This window comes from Penaeus monodon, chromosome 32 (genome assembly GCF_015228065.2).
Source record: "Penaeus monodon isolate SGIC_2016 chromosome 32, NSTDA_Pmon_1, whole genome shotgun sequence".
Lineage (NCBI taxonomy): Eukaryota > Metazoa > Arthropoda > Malacostraca > Decapoda > Penaeidae > Penaeus > Penaeus monodon.
Window position 1 is genome coordinate 14,444,594 of NC_051417.1, and position 355 is coordinate 14,444,948.

At 22.0% G+C, this 355-nt stretch overlaps 1 pseudogene; it reads right to left on the reverse strand.

Moving 5' to 3' along the window:
- The window catches only part of LOC119593556, a 3,631-nt pseudogene that overhangs the window by 1,023 nt on the left and 2,253 nt on the right, over positions 1 to 355 (reverse strand).

Genomic DNA, 355 nt, shown 5'->3' on the forward strand with positions numbered 1-355 from the left:
GAAAAATATTTTTCAAAAATAAATAAAATAAAAAATAAAAATAATGAAATAATGGGAAAAATACTAGACACAAATATACAAACTTTATTTTTAAATATCAGTAAAACTAAATAAGTTGCATCTTAAAGTTTAATAAGCTAAATAAGTATGAAAAACTAGAATTTTCTTGTATATACATAGGAGTAAATGCTTGGCAATAAGAAAAATCAAGGTTTTAATACATCAGCATTATGCAGCATTTAATGGTGTGCTATTATAAAAATTTCTAAAAAAAGAAAATAGAGCATTCTAAAACTGAATATTCTTCTGCATTCACAACATGAAAAGATATCTATTTTTGCAGGTACATAGTATT